At 40.5% G+C, this 20,627-nt stretch overlaps 1 protein-coding gene and 1 non-coding gene across 2 annotated transcripts in view; one reads left to right on the top strand and one right to left on the bottom strand.

Annotated features, from left to right (window-relative positions):
* KLHL1 (kelch like family member 1) overlaps positions 1–20,627 on the bottom strand; it is a 489,854-nt gene that overhangs the window by 202,633 nt on the left and 266,594 nt on the right. The window lies entirely within an intron of this gene.
* TRNAS-GCU (transfer RNA serine (anticodon GCU)) lies at positions 12,852–12,933 on the top strand. Its single transcript has one exon. It is a non-coding gene; the product is annotated as a tRNA-Ser (tRNA).

The following is a 20,627-nucleotide window of genomic DNA, read 5'->3' as shown; positions in this document are numbered from 1 at the left end:
TGATGTCTCTGCTTCTTAATACAATGTCAAGGTTTGTCATAGCTTTTCTTCCAGAGAGCAAGCATCCTTTAATATAATGGTTGCAGTAACTGTCCTCAGTGATTCTAGAGCCCAGGAAAATGAAGTATGTCACTGTTTCCATTTATTCCTCTATTTGTCATGAAGTTATGGGACCAAATGCCATGATCTTAGTATTTTGAATGTTGAGTTTAAGTCCTCTTTTACACTTTCTTCTTTCATCTTCATCAAGAGACTCTTTACTTCCTCTTAAATTTCTTCCATTAGGGTGATGTTATCTGCATATCTGAGGATATTGAAATTTCTCCCAGAAATCTTGATTCCAGCTTGTGAGTCATCCAGTTGGGCATTATGCATGTTGTACTCTGATAAAGTTAAATAAACAGTGTGACAATATACAGTCTTGATGTCCTCCTTTCCCAATTTTGACCAATCCACTGTTTTATTTCAAGTTCTAATACTTCTTGACCTGCTTACAGATTTCACAGAAGGCAGGTAAGGTGGTCTGGTATTCCCATCTCTTTAAGAATTTTCCACAGTTTGTTGTGATCCACAAAAAGCCTTTAGCATAGGCAATGAAGCAGAAGTAGATTTTTTTGTTTTTTATGGAATTCTCCTGCTTTTCCTATGATCCAGAAATGTTGGCAATTTGATCTCTGATTCCAGCCTGTATACCCGGAAGATCTCAGTTCATGTACTATTGAAGCCTAGTTTGATGGATTTTGAGCATTACTGTGCTAGCATGTGAATTGAGCACAATTATGCAGTAGTTTGAACATTCTTTGGCACTGACTTTCTTTGAGATTGGAATGAAAACTGACCTTTTCCAGTCCTGTGGCCTCTGCTGAGTTTTTCACATTTGCTGGAATATTAAGTGCAGCAGTTTAACAGCATCATCTTTTAGGATTTGAAATAGCTCAACTGGAATTCCATCACTTCCACTTGCTATGTTCATAGTAATGATTCTTAAGGTCCACTTAACTTCACACTCCAGAATGTCTAGTTCTAGGTGAGTGACCACACCATCATTGTTATCCAGGTCATTAAGACAGGTTTTGTACAGTTCTTCTGTGTTTTCTTGCCACTTCTCAATCTCTTCTGCTTCTGCTATACCCTTGCCACTTCTGTCCTTTATTATGTCCATCGTTGTGTGAAATATTCCCTTGGTATCTCTCATTTTCTTGAAGCAATCTCTAGAATTAAATATCTACTGAGAATGGCTCTGGCACAAGAGCAGGACCCAGTTTTCTCAATAGCCTGGACTCACATCAGGAAGCTTGCAGAAAACTCTTATCTCATCCATCAGAGGGTAGACAGAATGAAAGCAAGTCACCAAAATCTAATCAAAATCATCACATGGATCATACCCTTGCATAACTCAATGAAACAATGAGCTATGCCATGCAGGGTCACCCAAGATGGACAGATCATGGTAGAGTTCTGACAAAATGTGATCCACTGGAGAAGGGAGTGGTGAACCACTTCAACATTCTTGCCTTGAGAAACCCATGAACAGTATGAAAAGGCAAAAAGAAGTGACACTGAAAGATGAGCTCCCCAGGTTAGTAGGTGTCTAATACGCTACTGGGGAAGAAGGAAAAAGTGGAGAAATAGCTCTAGAAAGAATGAAGAAGCTGAGTCAAAGTGGAAACTTATTCTTGCCTGGAGAATCCCATGGATGGAGATGCCTGGTGAGCTACAGTCCATAGTGTCACAAAGAGTCAGACATGACAAGCAAATTACCATGCATATATGGTCAAGAATCCCTTAGAAGAGATGGATTAGCCTTCATAGTTAACAAGAGTCTGAAATGCCATACTTGGGTGCAATCTCAAAAGTGATAGAATGAACTTGGTTCATTTCCAAGGCAAACCATTTAACATCACAGTAATCCAAGTCTATCCCCCAGCCACTAATGTCAAAGAAGCTGAAGTTGAACAGTTCAGTGAAGACCTACAAAACCTTCTAGAACTAACAACAACAACAAAAAGATGTCCTTTTCATCATAGGGGACTGGAATGCAAAAGTAGGAATTTAAGAGATATCTGGAGTAACAGGCAAGTCTGGCTTTGGAGTACAAAATGAAGCAGGGCAAAGGCTACCAGAGTTTTGCAAAGAGAATTCACTGGTCATAGAAAACACTGTCTTCCAACAACACAAGAGATGACTCTACTCACAGACATCACCAGATGGTCAATACTGAAATCAAATTGATTATATTCTTTGCGACTGAAGATGGAGAAGCTGTATACAGTTAGCACAAACAAGACCTGGAACTGACTGTGACTCAGATCATGAGCTCCTTACTGTAAAATTCACACTTAAAGTGAAGTAGGGAAAATCACTAGACCATTCAGGTATGAAAGTGAAAGTGAGGTCGCTCAGTCGTGTCTGACTCTTTGCGACCCCATGGACTGTCTCCCTAAAGCAATAGCAGATGAGGAGAGTAAGAAAGAAATACCTAGTTATTTCTGAGCTTAAGGAAACCAAATTCCTCTGTGAGACTATTTCTCCATTCAATAGTCCTATTTGGCCTGCATGAAAGCCTTTAAGATTCACCACTTGTTGAAAGCAATTCAATACTGTAATCAAGACAATAACCGGCATGGTGAGTGTCATAGAAGCTATTGTTTGAGCTAAAATAATGCAGCAGTTGATGTAAGTGCCTTCATCAGCATCCTTCTGCACCAAGATGATCAGGTTCAGTTTTCCTTTATGCAAAATGGGGTTCAAGACAACTTTACAAGGCTACTGAAATCCCCTGGCTACTGCCTGCCTTCTATTGATATGTCATGATCTAGAAAAACTATCTGCTCCGAGAGGGAGGATTAGCCTTTCTCTTTATTGGTGACATCTTCCTGGTGAGTTGAGAACAAGGGCCATGCCCAACAGGGGCTGGAAAATCTATTGCCCACATATGGCAAAACAGTTGATATGAACAAGTTTTAAGAACTTGCAACTTAAGTAAAGTTCCTGGGTAAAATTTGGGAAGAAGCATGATATCATTTAGAGGAGAGGACTGCCAAGAATTTGACCCTCTGTCTTGACAGATGGAAGGGGAATTTGTGGAGAATGGATACGTGTGTATGTATGGCTAAATCCCTTTGTTGTTCACCTGAAACTATTGCAACATTGTTAACTGACTATACCCCAATACAAATAAAACATTTTAAGAAAAGGAGGCCCAGTGAGTTGGTAGACCTATTTGGTTACTGAGACTCTTACTTTTCATCTGATGCTACTTATCTCCTAGGTTACTAAAACGGCCACTGGCTCTGAGTGGGGCCCTGAGCAATAGGATACCCTGGAGGCGCTCCATCAAGCTACTTAGCATGCTCTTTCCTGGGACACGCCCCCCCCCCAACTCAATTTGCCTTTAGAGTTACAGATCACAGCAATCTTTCAATTTATCAGTTAGGACCGACCCTTTAGTCTTCTGGACCCATATGCTACTAGAGGTGGCTAAAAGGTAAACATCTTTTTGAGAGGCAATTATTGGCCTGTTATTGGGCCTGGGAGGCTAGTGGCCACAAGATTCATAGTTCTAAAGTTCCAAATTACATTTGGAAATTCCAATCATGCCATGGGTCTGAAAAGAGACTTCAATTTGCCTGATAGAGGAGGCTCAAGTTTTCTCTGGTGAAGCACAAATGGTAATTTCTGGCCCAGCTGCTGTCCCATAACTCCAAGAGTAGGTCCCAGGAGTGCTCCCCTGCCTCCCAACAGGAAATGCTCTCCACTAGTCCAATGGGGATTCAGACACAGTGACTTCCTGAAACCTTGCATGGGACTGATTTACTGATGTCTCTTTCCAGTTAAGTTCTACTAGGATGGAAGAAAGTGTGGCTGCAATCCAATTGGAGAGAGCTCTGTCAGTTACAGAATGAAGTGAAGGAGATGTGGAACAATGGGCAGAGCTTCATGATTTTCCAGGCCACCACAAAATGTGCCATGTTACAATTTCAAAGAGTGTGGCTAATGGTCTGCTTGTTTAGTTGAGATTGGCAAGCATGAGACTACCGTATAAATAAGCCTTGTGACCCTTTCCTTGAGGAAAAGAGATTTAGGTAAATCTAGATATTACTAATAAGCTTTTTTATTAAATCTATAGATGCTCACTGTACACTAAAACAGGGAGAGGAGCCAATGAGCAGAGCAAGACTGTCAGCTAAACACAGAGAATGAGTTAGTTGTTCTCTTTCCCAGAGCAAATAGATTCATTGGGATCTATGGAGGACAGCCATGGAAATTCAGATTGCATCCAAACTGGGCCTGTAGACTGTCACTGCTGTCAGAAGGTGCCACAACAGCATGGAAAAGCTATCCCACCTAACAAATAAATCACATGGGCCTTCTCATCCTATCAGGAGAGGTCTCGCTCAACTTTGAGTGTAGTTGATACTTTCTCCCAGTTTGACTTAACCATTCCTGCCTGCACATTCCCCTGACTTAGGCCAAACCATCCAAAACCTACTTGTTGCTGTTTAGTCACTAAGTCAGGTCTGACTCTTTTGAGAACCCATGGATTTTAGCTGCCAGGGTCCTCTGTCCATGGGATTTCCCAGGATAGAATACTGGAGTGGGCTACACTTTCCTTCTCCAGGTGGTCCTCCCAATCTGGGGATTGAACACCCATCTTCAGCATTGGCAAGTGGATTATTTACCACTGAGCCTCCTGGGAAGACCCAAGCCCTGACAGCCAATGTTTATATCCTGTTCAGTTTCCACTGCTGTTGTTTTTCAGTCGCTCAGTCCTGTCTGGCTCTTTGCAACCCCATGGACTGCAATACACCAGGCTCCCCTATCCTTCACCATCTCCTGGAATTTTTTCAAGCTGATGTCCAATGAGTCAGTGATGCCATCCAACCATCTTGTCCTCTGTCATTCCCTTCTCCTCTTGCCTTCAATTGTTCTCAGCATCAGGATCTTTTCCAATGAGTTGATTCTTCCAATCAGATGGCCAAAGTATTGGAGCTTCAGCTTCAGCATCAATCCTTCCAATGAATATTTTGGACTGATTTCCCTTAGGATTGACTGGCTTGATCTCCTTGCAGTCCAAGGGACTCTCAAGAGTCTTTTCCAACACCACAGTTCAAAAGCATCAGTTCTTGGGCACTCAACTTTCTTTATGAAACTCTCAAATTCATACATGACTACTGGAAAAAGCATAGCTTTGACTAGGTGGACATTTGTGGCAAAGTAATATCTCTGCTTTTTAATACTGTCTAGTTTTGTCATAGCTTTTCTTCCAAGGAGCAAATGTCTTTTAATTTCATGGCTGCAATCACTACCTGCAGTGATTTTGGAGCCCAAGAAAATAAATTCTGTCACTGTTTCCCTATCTAATTACCATGAAGTGATGGGACCAGATGAAATGATTTTTGTCTTTCAGATGTTGAGTTTTAAGCCAGCTTTTTCACTTGGTTTTTTTACCTTTATCAAGAGGCTATTTAATTCCACTTCACTTCTGCCATTAGGGTGGTATCATCTGCATATCTGAGGTTACTGATATTTCTCTTGGCAATCTTGATTCCTGCTTATGCTTCATCCAGCCTGACATTTCACATGATATACTCTACATATAAGTTAAAATAAGCAGGGTGACAATATACTGCCCTGACTTACTCCTTTCCCAATTTTGAGCCAGTCCATTGTTCCATGTCTGGTTCTAAGTGTTGCTTCTTGACCTGCATACAGAAGGCAGGTAAGGTGGCTGGTATTCCCATTGCTTTAAAAATTTTCCATTGTTTGTTGTGATCCACAATGTCAAAGGCTTTTGTGTAGTCAATAAAGCAAAAATACAAGTTTTTCTTAAATTCTCTTATTTTTTCTACCAGCCAGTCGATGTTGGCAATTTGATCTCTGGTTCCTCTGCCTTTTATTAATCCAGCTTTTACATCTTTAAGTTCTAGGTTCATGTACTGTTGAAACCTAACTTGATGAATTTTGAGCATTACTTTGCTAGCATATGAAATGAGTGCAACAGTGCAGTAGTTTCAGTTCTTTCTTTTTGCCCTTCTTTGGGATTGAAATGAAAACTGTCTTTTTCCAGTCCTGTGACCACTGTTAAGTTTTCCAAATTTGCTGGCATATTGAGGGCAGCACTTTCACAGCATCATCTTTTAGGATTTGAAATAGCTCAGTTGGAATTCCATCACCTCTACTAGCTTTTCTTGTAGTGATGCTTCCTAAGGCCCCCTTGAGTTTGCAATCCAGGATGTCTGGCTCTAGGGACTGACCATACCTTTGTGGTTATCTGGGTCATTAAAATCTTTTTGTATAGTTCTTCTATGTATTCTTGCCACCTCTTCTTAATATCTTCTAGTGGCAATTACATCTGATAAAAACCCTGGATCTGTAGCCCACATCAATGGGTCTAATTGGAGTATATGATATACTCAACATGCTGCCTATCATTTCAAGCCATGGGGTGAGGGTGGGGGGTTCATTGTTTTAATGGAAAATAAAAGGATGGGTTCAAGTGGTTTATGGGAAAGGACAAGATAATGCCAGTCACTTTATTTCAAATAAATGCACTCCTTTTACAATTGGAGACACTTCAGTCTTAATGGAGTTTTCCTGTAAGAGTTTTCCATCCACTTCATCCCTGTTCCAAAGATTCAAATAGATTGTCAGTGAGGATGGCTATTAAACTACACGACTTGAAAGAAAGTGAAAGTGAAGTCATTCAGTTGTGTCTGACTTTGCGACCCCATGGACTGTAACCTACAAGGCTCCTCTGTCCATGAGATTTTCCAGGCAAGAGTACTGGAGTAGGTTGCCATTTCCTGCTCCAGGAGATCTTCCCAATGCAGGGATTGAACCCAGGTCTCCCTAATTGCAGGCAGACTCTTTATGTCTGAGCCATGAGGGAAGGCACAAGACTTGAGAGACAAAAATCCCTTCCTCCTGAGTTGACCACTCAGATGCAGAAGATGAGTTTTAGACTATGGTTACTTCCATTTTGACTCACTACCTTTCCACTCTTAGCCCTTCCTATTCTCCTACTCTTTGACCCACTACTCAATAAAATAGCAGGAGTCTTCTGCTGGAGCTTCCTTGGTAATGAGTGAGAGAAACTCCCCCATCTGTGCTGATCCACAGCTGGACCAATACCTAACCTGGTGCCATTCTGTGGTGGATAGTTGGGAGGAAGCACTACTTTTGGTCTCTTTCTTGCACTGTCAGAATAAATGAATAAAACCTTTAAAAAATTACTATTGGATAATTGTTTTACAATGTTGTGTTAATTTCTGCTGTACAGTGAAGTGAATCAGCTATATGTATACATAGATCAGTGGAAACAGTGGCTGACTTTATTTTTGGGGTCTCCAAAATCACTGCAAATGGCGATTGCAGCCATGAAATTAAAAGACGCTTACTCCTTGGAAGGAAAGTTATAACCAACCTAGATAGCATATTAAAAAGCAGAGACATTATTGTTCCAACAAAGGTTCATCTAGTCAAGGCTATGGTTTTTCCAGTAGTCATGTATGAATGTGGGAGCTGGACTATAAAGAAAGCCGAACACAGAAGAATTGATGCTTTTGAACTATGGTGTTGGAGAAGACTCTTGAGAATCCCTTGGGCTGCAAGGAGATCCAACCAGTCCATCCTAAAGGAAATCAATCTTGAATATTCATTGGAAGGACTGATGTTGAAGCTGAAACTCCAATATTTTGGCCATGTGATGCAAAGAGCTGACTCATTAAAGAGACCCTGATGCTGGGAAAGATTGAAGGCAGGAGGAGAAGGGGACGACAGAGGATGAGATGGTTAGATGGCATCATCAACTCAATGGACATGAGTTTGGGTAAATTCCGGGAGTTGGTGATGGACAGGGAGGCCTGGCGTGCTGGGGTTCATGGGGTCACAAAGAGTCGGACACGACTGAGTGACTGAACTGAACTGAACCGAACACATAAATCCCTCCTTCTTGGTCTTCCCTCCCACCACTCCCCAAAGCCTGCCACACAAAGCATCAGACTGAGCTTCCTGTGCATTGTAGCAGGTTTCCCCTAATTATGTATTTGACACGCGGTAATATATATATTTTGATCCTAGTCTCCCACTTTGTCCCATCCTCCCTTTCCCTCACTGCGTCCACATGTCTGTTCTCTACTTCTGCATCTTTATTCCTGCCTTGAAAATATTTTGTTATTTTCAGTTTCTCTCTTTGTCTTAATTTATTGATCATCTTGACATCTGGTTGGCCTTGGATATATAGAACTCCCACAAATTCTTTTTTTTTTTTTTTTTTTACTTATAATTTAGTTCATTTTATTTTTATTCCTTCTAACTACTGCATGGACTTCCCTGGTAGTTCAGTGGTAAAGAATCTGCCTGCCAGTGTAGGAGGTGTGGGTTAAATCCCTGGGTGGGGAACATCCCCTGGAGAAGGAAATAGTAACCCATTCCAGTATTCTTGCCTGGGAAAACCCATGGACAGAGGAGCCTGGCAGGCTAAAGTCCATGGGGTTCCATAGAGTCGGACACAACTTAGCTAGCTACTAAACAGCAAACAAGATACAGTTCTTAATCTTGAGAGTACTCTTATAATAGATTTGGATTATGCAATATGCAAAAAAAGTTTTATATTTTTTATGAAGCATTTTTATATAAAGTACTGAAACCAAGCAGTGTCCTGTGGGCATCCCAGACATGAAAGCCTTCCTGTTCTCCATTTCTTACAGGCAAGACTCCAGCCACTATAATCTTCCATGAGTAATAAAAGGTGGATTTGACGAACAGTTGGGCATTCCCAAGTAGTGCAGTGGTAAAGAATCTGCCTGTCAATGTGGGGGACATGAGTTTGATATCTAAGTCAGAAAAAAACCCTGGAGTAGAAAATGGCAACCCCCTCCAGTATTCTTGACTGGAAAATCCCATGGACAGAGGAGTTTAGTGGGCTACAATCCTTGGGATTTTAAAGAGTTGGACATGGCTGAGCACATACAGTCTTCTCCTCTCTGCTAATCATGGAAGGAGCAGCCAACAAATCACCCAAGAAAACATTGAAGAGACAAAGAAGATCATCGAGGTTAGGAGAATATCAAGTTCTCTGGGGTTGACAGTTTTCTGAGGCAGAAGTCCAGTGTCTATCCCTTCGCTGGCAAAGCACTAAAGCTATTCTTTTCTATTTCACCCACGTGTACATAACAGGGGTACAGATAGGCCAGGCTTTTGGGCATAAGATCACATTTTAAATACTTGACATGTCCTAATGCTCTTAATTCACAATGGTTATTTTTTATCTTTACTCAGTAACTACCTGTGCTTTTCTGTTACTGCAAATTAAAAATAATTGCAAGCTGATTGGCCATATTATGAATTTGCAGCAATATGAAATGCTTTTGGTTGAATTACTGCACCTACACATATTACCATTGGCCTTCTAGTAATTTTTACTGGATTCCACTAAAATTCAGAGTAACATCTGAATCAGCTGTAAAATAAAGCAAAAAGGGTTATATTTAGAGAAATAACTGAAAAAAAAAGAAGTTTCTAACACTAGATAATGAGAGAGGGAGAAATTGTAACATCATAGGCCAGTAAACAAAGGATCAAATTATATAGATTATGATATCTAATCTCTATATATGAAGAAATAAAACTAATGAGAGTAAAAATGAAGTGTCAAAGCTCCCACAATTATAACTGGTAGCTAAATGACTAAAATTTTGTTATCCTGTTTCAATGGAAAAGAAATGTACACATAACTGATAAGGAGAGTGGGATCCTGTCAATTGGAATAGGTATTAGAGAAGAAAGCCTGAACTTCTTATGAACCCCAACTTCTTAAAAACCCTTCTCTTCAACATTGCACAGGAGTCTGTTCTCCCTTGTTTTGAAAACAAAATAATAAAAGAGCCACACCAAACATAAGCAAAGAAAGCAACAGAGCTGTTTTGTTCACTTTAATTCCTTCCCTCACAAATAATCATTGGCTCCAGGTTAAATACCACAGTCAAATCTCAGTACCATTTGGGTAGAGAAGTAAAAATTCTGATGCAGCAAGAAACAGCATTCACATCAAAGTCACCTTAGGATCTGGTAAGGATATGAATGAAACCAAGAAGACATAGGTGGAAAGATTGATCTTGAGGGTTTTAGGCAAGAATGGAGGAATATAAAAATGAAGATAAAAAGAAATTTATATATGAAGTCTACTCACTCATACTTAGGATTCAGCATAATCCTCAAATCATACTGACTAGGAGCTGGTTTTTATAATGGACATGTGGCTTCTTGGGGAGAACAGTGGTAAAGAAACAGCCTGCCAATGCAGGAGGCACAAGAGACATGAGTTCGATCACTGGTTTGGAAAACCCCTTGGAGTAGGAAATGGTAACCCACTCCAGTGTTCTTGCTTGTGAAATGAAAATATCTCTTGCCATATCAATAAACAAGAAATATAGCCATCAGTGATTCCTGGCCACCAAATGTGAATGAAAGTGAAAGTGAAAGTTACTCAGCTGTGTCCAACTCTTTGCAGTCCCATGGACTATACAGTCCATGGAATTCTCCAGGCCAGAATACTGGAATGGGTATTTTCCCTTCTCCAGGGGAAATGTGAATGAGGGCTCCTCAAACAGAGATCCAGCAGGTGCCCACAGTGATTGCTGAGAAGCTGGGGAAATGTAAGAAGCAGCTACCTGCCACTACTTAAGGTGAACAAATAAACGGGTTTGGTCCCAAAGAGCTGAGGTACACGTAAAAGAAATCAATTCAGTGAGCCCAGAAGCTTGCATCTTTCCGTACAAAAAATTATAAATTCCTTAATTGGATATCTTATCTTTGGTATTTAGACTGCCTGCCCACTTTGCTGCAAAATTGTGTATACCCTGATGCCCCATCCAGCTTCCTTGGAACAGTTTTCTTATAGCTACTGAGATGCTGTCTCCAGGCTTGGAGTCCTAAACATTCCCACCAAATAAAATCACACTCTACTTTTAGGTTGTGGTTATATATCTTAGTCAACACTTGGAAAATCCCACGGACAAAGGAGCCTGGCGGGCTGCAGCCCATGGAGTTAAAAAAGAGACAAGACTGAGCATGCATGCATGACGATAATGGTAGATGTTAAACTGAAACCTGTAGATATTATGTGCAAGTGTAAATGAGTTCAATGTACTAGACTTTCATTAGCATAATATTGAGGAATAGAACAGAAATCCAGAGTGAAGTGAAGATATTAGAATGGATTATCTGGAAACAACTGGAAACACCTTCATTGTATGCTCCTTGGAAAAGCTCAGTGAATGATGCTGAAGGGTACCATAATGTTAAGAAGGCCAGGTTTAGGATTGGAAAATGTTGCTACCTCCCTGGAGTCTAATGTTCCAGAATCTAGATGGCAGCTGTTAATCATCAGTAGCAAGCAGGTTGGTTAGTCGCGAAGTTGTGTTTGGCTCTTTTGCAACACTGTGGACTGTAGACTGCCAGGCTTCTCTGTCCATGGGATTTCCCAGGCAAGAATACTTGAGTGGGTTATCATTCCCTTCTCCAGGGGATCTTCTTGATCCAAGGATCGAACCCATGTCTCCTGCATTGTAGGTGGATTTTTTACCACTGAGTCACCAGGGAAGCACTGCCCAGAGGCAAGATGGATATAACAAAAATAAGAGCAGGGGGCCTGAGTGGCATTTATTTCACCTAGATCCATGGGTATCCATGGAATCCATCTTAAAGTCCTAGAGTAAGACTGATGGGTTTCCACTTAGGGTATTTCTTCATTTGAATAAATGAAAGCTAATATTAGTCACTGCAATAGAAAATTCTGTTAATAGCTCTACTTACAATTTGTAGATCAATGTACATTCACAGACTCTGAATATGTTAATTTAATGGGGATAATAAGAGTCTTTGAGAAGTATATACAATGAATATAGACACAAGTGTATATAACAAACTTCCCTCTGATTCTACCCCAAAGGGATCTTCAGATTTTGCTAAGAGTACAGGTGCACTGAGAAGAGGTAACCTAACATCTTTAAAGACTGTTTGATTTGGGATAACATTGAAATGCTATGGTGGTTCTCTTGTTATAGTGGGACCCATAGAGGCTGCACAGTAAATCTAGTTTCATAGTGAAGTTTCGTCTCAGTGCAGGTACAATGGTTCCATAAACCATCTCTGTGATTATCTCCAGAGAAATTAAAAAAATAATAATAATAACTGAGATATACTAACAGCTGGAAGAGCTCTCTCTTTGATTTCCTGATGTGTTAGAACAGTGGTTCTCAAATTGTTGCATATCTCAGAATCTCCTGATTCTGGCAAGGCTGGCTACACTTTGTGAGGCACAAGGCAAAGTGAAGATATACAAACTCTTGTTCAAAGAGCAGGAGAAAAGGCTCTATAAGGTATATACTAAGCTTTTTCTTTTCTTCCAGAGCATTACTTTTGATTTTTCATGGTGCTTTTTATTTGCTATTTAATGTCATTCTGTGGGCTTCCCTCATAGCTCAGTTGGTAAAGAATCTGCCTGCAATGCAGGAGACCTCAGTTCAATTCCTGGGTTGGGAAGATCCCCTGGAGAAGGAAATGGCAATCCACTCCAGTATTCTTGCCTGGAAAATCCCATGGACAGAGGAGCCTTGCAGGCTACAGTCCACGGGGTTGCAAGAGTCAGACATGGCTTAGCAACTAAACCACCACCACCAATGTCATTCTAAATAAAGAAACCTTTAAACTACTGGGCTTCCCTTGTGGCTCAGCTGGTAAACAATCTGCCTGCAATGCAGGAGACCTGGGTTTAATCCCTGGGTTGGGAAGATCCCCTGGAGAAGGGAAAGGCTATGCACTCCAGTATTCTGGTCTGGAGAACTCCAGACGAGGTGGCTGAGTGGTTAAGGTGATGAACTGCTAATCCATTGTGCTCTGCACATGTGGGTTCCAATCCCATCCTCATCAAATGTAGGTTTTTCTTAGGTGACTCCTCTGGTGGCTTAGATGGTAAAGCATCTGCCTACAATGTGGAAGATCTGGGTTCGATCCCTGGGTCAGGAAGATCCTCTGAAGAAGGAAATGGCAACCCACTCCATTAATCTTGCCTGGCAAATCTCATGGATGAAGGAGTCTGGTAGGCTACAGTCCATGGGGTTGCAAAGAGTTGGACACGACTGAGTGACCTCACTTTCTTTCTTTCTTTCTTTAAACTACTAGCATGAATTTTACTCTTCACCTTTATTTTGCATAATGCTAGTTTTAAATGTCTATAGCAGATAATTTAAAGCACATGAAGAAACACCAAAAGCACCAATCTGTATTCTGTGGTCGCTCTCTGAAGAGTGCCCAGAGCTGGCCAGAAGAAACAGAGGCTTGAAGCTTGGAAGGAGAAAGATTGTATCCTCTCAGGCATGGAGCCACCCTAAGGTGATGCTTACAGGTAGGGGAAGACACTCACAGTGGCCTGAGGCATTAGTATCTAGCCATGGATATGACAAATGTTTTTCTCTGAATTCTCATTATCAAGAAAGAACATAGAGTTTGTCTTTATATAATAAAAGTGGCAGTATGCTTTAATAATCTTGTAGTTCTTGTTGCAATGTGATTATATTCTTTGCCCTGAAATAGTCTACAAAAACTGGCTTAAAACTCAACATTCAAAAAACAAAGATCATGGCATCTGGTCCTATCACTTCACGACAAATAGATGGGGAAACAGTGGAAACAGTGACAGACTTTATTTTCTTGGGCTCCAAAATCACTGCAGATGGTGACTGCAGCCATGAAATTAAAAGACATTCGTTCCTTGGAAGAAAAGCTATGAAAGCTCCTTGGAAGAAAACCTACACAGCATATCAAAAACAGAGACATTACCAACAAAGTTCTGTCCAATCAAAGCTATGGTTTTTCTATAGCTTTGGAAAAGTATTGAAAGTATCCATACAGTCATGTATGGATGTGAGAGTTGGACCATAAAGAAAGCTGAGCACCAAAGAACTGATATTTTTGAACTGTGGTGTTGGAAAAGACACCTGAGGGTCCCTTGGATAGAGAAAGAGATCAAACCCATCAATCCTAAAGGAAATGAGTTCTGAATATTCATTGGAAGGACTGATGCTGAAGCTGAATCTCCAATACTTTGGCCACCTGATAAGAACTGACCCATTGAAAAAGACCCTGATGCTGGGAAAGATTGAAGGCAGGAGGAGAAGGGGATAACACAGGATGAGATGGTTGGATGGCATCACCAACTCAATGGATATGAGTTAAAGCAAGATCCAGGAGTTGGTGATGGACAGGGAAGCCTGGTGTGCTGTGGTCCTTGGTGTCACAAAGAGCTGGACACGACTGATTGACTTAAATGAACTGAACTGAGTCTACAAAAACTTTGCTTTCCTGACATTCCATGAGACATCAAAGAAATCCACTCTATTGATAATATATATTATCATGATAATTGACTTCAGTGAACAGGAAGTGGTGAGTATTCTACATAACTTAGCAAAACACGTGTATGCCAGAAGCTGAGACATGAAACCCTATAAGGTTTAGAGGATTTGCTGCATCTGTAGACTTTTCAATTACCTCATGGTCTAGATAATAATGGGAGAACCAACCAGCCAGTGAAAATGAGGCACAGAATTTATTAGGTTCCTTTGGATTTTTAAGGCATATAAGAATATGATTCAAATATATTTGTTGTTCAAATCTACTCAGGCTATTGATTTCTAATGGGGCTAGTATATGCAAGTCTGAGTTGTTGGGTAAGTTTCCCTGCCATTTGTGACATAGGATTGAAAATCAGTTCTGGGAGTGGATAAGAATTGGGGGAAGAGAACTAATGGATAAGAATGCGGGGAAGAGAACTAGCACGTGTCAGTGGTTAAAACTATGGCTCAAACTTCTTAAAGTTTTATAGCAAGACTACACTCTGTAAGGGAGCTTCCTAGGTGGAGCTAGTGGTAAAGAACCCATCTACAAAGGAAAGATATGTAGGCAATGCAGGTTCAATCCCTGGGTCAGAAAGATCCCCTGGAGAAGGACATGGTAACCCACTCCAGTATTCTTGCCTGTAGAATCCTATGGACAGAGAAGCCTCGTGGGCTACAGTCCATAGTGTTGCAAAGGATCAGACATGACTGAAGCAACTTACCACGTGTGCGCACGTGCGTACACACACACACACACACACACACACACACACACACACACAGTTTCTGTAAATAAGACTTGCTTTAGGTTTGAAAAAGAAAATAGCTATCGGAGCACTGTTGGGCTCACGTGGTAACCGAAGTTCTTATCATGGAACATCCAGTGACTGAAAATTGTTTGATGTTAATAAATCCATTGGATAATGATGTGAAGTAGGCATTGAGCCCAGCCATTGCAATTAGTAAATGGAAACATTGTCTTCCAACCAGGCTCAAATAGGTCTATATGTCACTGGTAACTACTTTCCTCTGCTCAAATGGGGTTCCTTACAATAAATTATGGGGAAAAAAAAGAAGGATTCAGTTGTAGTTTAGAAAAGGATTGGCATGCTACGCTGGTGCTAACAAAGAACATGATGAAAGAAAATCCTTGTCATAGTCAAAGCTATAAATAGTACACTTGGATGTATTCAGTTCAGTTCAGTCACTCAATCGTGTCCGACTCTTAGAAAACCCATAAACCGCAGCACACCAGGCCTCCCTGTCCATCACCAACTCCCAGAGTTCACACAAACCCATGTCCATTGAGTCAGTGATGCAACTCAACCATCTCATCCTCAGTCATCCCCTTCTCCTCCTACCCTCAATCTTTCACAACACCAGGGCCTTTTCAAATGAGTCAGCTCTTCGCACCAGGTGCCCAAAGTATTGGAGTTGCAGCTTCAATATCAGTCCTTCCAGTGAACACCTAAGATTGATCTCCTTTAGGATGGACTGGTTGGATATCATTGCAGTCCAAGGGACTCTCAAGAGTCTTCTCCAACACCACAGTTCAAAAGCGTCAATTCTTTGTCACTCAGCTTTCTTTATAGTCCGACTCTCACATCCATACAAGACCACTGGAAAAAAGATAGCTTTGACTAGACAGACTTTGTTGGCAAACAAAGTCTGCTTTTTAATATGCTGTGTAGGTTGGTCATAACTTTCCTTCCAAGGAATATGTGTCTTTTAATTTCGTGGCTGCAATCACCATCTGCAGTGATCTTGAACCAGAAAAATAAAGTCAGCCACTGTTTCCACTGTTTCCCCATCTATTTGCCATGAAGTGATGGGACTGGATGCCATGATCTTAGTTTTCTGAATGTTGAGCTTTAAGCCAACTTTTTCACTTTCCTCTTTCATTTTCATCAAGAGGCTTTTAAATTCATCTTCACTTTCTGCCATAAGGGTGGTGTCATCTGCATATCTGAGGTTATTGATATTTCTCCCAGCAATCTTGATTCCAGCTTGTGCTTCCTATAGCCCAGCGTTTTGTATGACGTACTCTGCATATAAGTTAAATCAACAGTGTGACAATATACAGCCTTGACATACTCCTTTTCCAATTTGAAACCAGTCTGTTGTTGCATGTCCAGTTCTAACTGTTGCTTCTTAACCTGCATACAGGTTACTCAAGAGGCAGGTCAGGTGGTCTGGTATTCCCATCTCTTTCAGAATTTTCCAGTTTCTTGTGATCCACATAGTCAAAGGCTTTGGCAGTCAGTAAAGCAGAAATAGGTGTTTTTCTGGACCTCTCTTTATTTTTTGATAATCCAGCGGATGTTGGCAATTTGATCTCTGGTTCTTCTACCTTTTCTAAAACCAGCTTCAACATCTGGAAGTTCACAGTTCACGTATTGCTGAAGCCTGGCTTGGAGAATTTTAAGCATGACTTTACTAACGTGTGAGATGAGGGCAATTGTGTGGTACTTTGAGCATCCTTTGAGATTGGAATGAAAACTGACCTTTTCCAGTCTTTGTGGCCACTGCTGAGTTTTCCAAATTGCTGGCCTGTTGAGTGCAGCACTTTGACAGCATCATCTTTCAGGATTTGAAATAGCTCAAATGGTATTACATCACTTCCACTAGTTTTGTTCGTAGTGATGCTTCCTAAAGCCCACTTGACTTCACATTCCAGGATGTCTGGCTCTAGGTGAGTGATCACACCATCGTGATTATCTGGTTCATGAAGATACTTTTTGTACAGTTTTGTGTATTCTTGCCACCTCTTCTGAATATCTTCTGCTTCTGTTAGGTCCATACCATTTCTGTCCTTTATTGTGTCCATTTTTGCATGAAGTGTTCCCTTGATATCTCTAATTTTCTTGAAGAGATCTCTACTCTTTCCCATTCTGTTGTTTTCCTCTATTTCTTTGCATTGATTGTTAAGGAAGGCTTTCTTATCTCTCCTTGCTATTCTTTGGAACTCTGCATTCAAATGGGTATATCTTTGTGTTTCTCCTCTGCTTTTCACTTCCCTTTTTTTCACAGCTATTTGTAAGTCCTCCTTGACAACCATTTTGCTTTTTTGTGTTTCTTTTTCTTGGGGATGGTCTTGATTCCTATCTCCTGTACAATGTCACAAACCTCCATCCATATCTCATCAGGCACTCTGTCTATCAGATCTAGTCCCTTAAATCTATTTTTCACTTCCATTGTATAGTCATAAGGGGTTTGATTTAGGTCATACCTGAATGGTCTAGTGGTTTTCCCTACTTTCATCAATTTCAGTCTGAATCTGGCAATAAGCAGTTCATGATCTGAGCCACAGTCAGATCAGTCTTGTTTTTGCTGACTGTATAGAGCTTCTCCATCTTTGGCTGCAAAGAATATAATCAATCTGATTTCGGTGTTGACCATCTGGTGATGTCCATGTGTAGAGTCTTATCTTGTGTTGTTGGAAGAGGGTGTTTGCTACGACCAGTGCATTCCCTTGGCAGAACTCTATTAGCCTTTGACCTGTCTCATTCTTTCCTCCAAGGCCAAATTTGCCTGTTACTCCAGGTGTTTCTTGACTTCCTACTTTTGCATTCGAGTCCCCTATACATGGACCACAGCCTTGTCTAACTCATGAAACTAAACCATGCCATGTGGGCCCATCCAAGATGGCTGGGTCGTGATGGAGAGGTCTGACAGAATATGATCCGCTGGAGAAGGGAATGGAAAACCACTTCAGTATTCTTGCCTTGAGAACCCTATGAACAGTATGAAAAGGCAAAAAGATAGGACACTGAAAGATGAACTCCCAAGGTCTGTAGGTGTGCAATATGTTACTGGAGATTAGTGGAGAAATAATCCAGAAAGAATGAAGGGATGGAGCCAAAGAAAAAACAACACCTGGCTGTGAATGGGACTGGTGATGGAAGCAGGGCTCAATGCTATAAAAAGCAATATCGCATAGGAACCTGGAATGTTAGGTCCATGAATCAAGGCAAATTGGAAGTGGTCAAACAGGCGATGACAAGAGTGAACATTGACATTCTAGGCATTATATCTACTACTGTGGGCAGGAATCCCTTAGAAGAAATGGAGTAGCCACCATAGCCAACAAGAGTCCAAAATGCAGTACTTGGATGCAATCTCAAAAACGACAGAATGGTCTCTGTTTGTTTCCAAGGTAAACCATTCAATATCACAGTAATCCAAGCCTATGCCCGACCAGTAACACTGAAGAAGCTGAAGTTGTTCGGTTCTATAAAGACCTACAAGACCTTCTAGAACTAACTTGGATGTATACTTTGTATGAAAAGAGAAAAGTCTAAATTGTACATGGCCTTCTGAGCTCAGGGAGACAGCTTAGCTGGCTGATAAGAGGTCTGAAAGGAACAAAAGGGAAAGATCAGTGGCAAAGAAATCTGGGGTAATCTTATGTTAATAGAGCTGTTGGAGTGATCATAAAATAAGGATCTTTCTCTAATGCTCAGCATAAAACACACATTACAGAGGAGTCTCTCAATAACCAGGTAGACAGTTACTTGTGTCATGTATATCATATATCGTCTTTCCTTAGCCATTGTGTTCCTACAATGGGCCCATAAAGAGATCACCAATACAGCAAGGACGGAAGATATGCCCAGGCCTGAAACTATGAACTGTCTCTCAACAACTTTGATCTAGCTGTGACTTCCTAATACAGTACAATTCTTTGGGGAAGACCAGCTAACCAGCAGGTGAAAGTGAATTACATAGGTCCCATTCTATGTTGCAGGTGACAGAATTTAATCTTTCCTGAAACAAAAACATGTTCTATACTTAGATTTACCTTCTTTTCCTATCAATATCACTTAATGGTGTAGGGAATTCCTAATTCATTGATATCATATGATTGACAGCATTATGCGTAGGCTTTTGAACACAAGATTCATTGGTCTTATTATATCACTGTTTTGTGTACATATTTAAATGCCTAACTGTGAAAACAGAAAAACAAATGAAAGCATGCATCATTAGAAAATTGTCTACAGAAATAAAGATAAGTGCTACTAGTATTTTTCTCACCATGTCAAGCACTTTACTCATATTTTCTTATTTGATCTTATTTATGCACAGAAGTAATGAGACTCATAGAGAATAGGAAATGTATTCAAAGACATGCATATAGATGCTAATTTAAATCTAGAATTATATATCTTTTTATGGTATGAAACTCTTTTATTTTCTATTGGTGTATAGTTGATTAAAAATCTTGTGATTGCTTCAGGTGGACAACAAAGGACTCAACCACACATACAGAATGGTGTATCTTTAACCCATTCCTCTTTGCATGTAACTTTGTTTCTTGTGATGGTATTAAGTTATCAAGGACTAAAGTAGGCAGGGATTTCCCTGCTGGCTCAGATGGTAAATGCGTCTGCCTACAATTGGAGGGCTCCAGGTTCAATCCCTGGGTGGGGAAGATCCCCTAGAGAAGGAAATGGCAACCCACTCTTACCTGGAAAATCCCATGGATAGAGGAGCCTGGTAGGTTACAGTCCATGGGGTCGCAAAGAGTTGGACACAACTGAGCTACTTCACTTTTACTTTCAAATTAGGCAGACAAATTTCCATGAAAGAGATAGCCAGTGAATTAAACATAGTGAAAGAAGAACTGCAACAAATTGGAAAGATAGAATTGTGTATAGAATGCTTGGGATACAATAATAATTCTGATCAAGGGTAAACAGAAGACATACTTTGGAAGACCAAAAGAAAGCAAAGTAGACTAAACAGAGTGAGATCAGGTACAAGTGACTTAATGACAACCTAAATTTTGGCACCAATTTACAGTTTGATAGTCAAATAAATTGACAATACCTTTGGCAGAAATGGAGAACATTCAGAAAAACTTAACATCTGACAAAGTGCAAGTTTTTACATGACTCACTATTGAAGAGATAAAGCACACTATATGGGAAATATTAATATGTGGCAGGAAGCTAGAAATGTAAGTGCATGAAAAGGTAAATCTTGGATAGACAGGATCTGAAGTCATTTTAATTGGAGAATTGAATTTCTTTTGTGGTTTGGCCAATATGGCTGATCTAAGGAAAAGGAAGAAAAGATATATCTGTGAGACAGCATATTAAAAATCAGAAACATTACTTTGCTGACAAAGGTCCGTCTAGTCAAAGCTATGGTTTTTCCAGTAGTCATGTATGGATATGAGAGTTGGAGTAAAAAGAAATTTGAACAATGAAGAATTGGTGCTTT

This window comes from Odocoileus virginianus, chromosome 8 (assembly GCF_023699985.2).
Source record: "Odocoileus virginianus isolate 20LAN1187 ecotype Illinois chromosome 8, Ovbor_1.2, whole genome shotgun sequence".
NCBI lineage: Eukaryota > Metazoa > Chordata > Mammalia > Artiodactyla > Cervidae > Odocoileus > Odocoileus virginianus.
The sequence above is the reverse complement of the archived record's forward strand: the minus strand, read 5'-3'. Positions and strand labels throughout refer to the sequence as shown.